We start from the raw sequence: 732 nt of genomic DNA, 5'->3' as shown, positions 1-732 counted from the left end.
TGAAAACTTCCATTAAAGATTTGCCTCCACCTAATTCAAAGAATCTATAAAGTGGATTCATTGCTTGTGATTAAAATCTTGTTTGAAATGGCTGCCTCATCATTTCACTGAGTCCTGAAGACAACTTCAAGCAGTAAGAGAATTGCTTAGACTTCCACATGCCTGCTAAGGAATGAAGGGAAGACAAGAGGAAACAAGAATGAAAACTTCCATTAAAGATTTGCCTCCACCTAATTCAAAGAATCTATAAAGTGGATTCATTGCTTGTGTTAAAATAAACTCAATTGAAGGATTTGATAACTTAACTTTTCACCTCTATATCTCTAGATTATAATTCTGAGAAAGAGTAAGGTCGTTTCCTTACATGACAAGCACTTGGCGTTTTGTGCAGATGTCATTTTCTCAACATGACCACAGGAATGACAGGAGAGATAAAGGGTCAGAGAAGCCAATGAGTGCTATTTGCATCTTGAGAAAAGCAAAATGCAAATGGCAAAAGTGCTAAGTAGGAAACAGAGAAAGAGATCTCTCCTGGTCACTCTTACAAACCAATAGACTCCCTCATCCTGATCATCTAGACCCGTGGTCGGCAAACTGCAGCTCGCGAGCCACATGCGGCTCTTTGGCCCCTTGAGTGTGGCTCTTCCACAAAATACCACGTGTGGGAGCGCATGTACAGTACAATTGAAACTTTGTGGCCCATGCACAGAAGTCGGTATTTTGTGGAAGAGC

Source organism: Myotis brandtii, unplaced genomic scaffold, assembly GCF_000412655.1.
Source record: "Myotis brandtii unplaced genomic scaffold, ASM41265v1 scaffold179, whole genome shotgun sequence".
In the NCBI taxonomy this organism is placed as follows: Eukaryota; Metazoa; Chordata; class Mammalia; order Chiroptera; family Vespertilionidae; genus Myotis; species Myotis brandtii.
Note: the sequence above shows the minus strand (reverse complement) of the source record.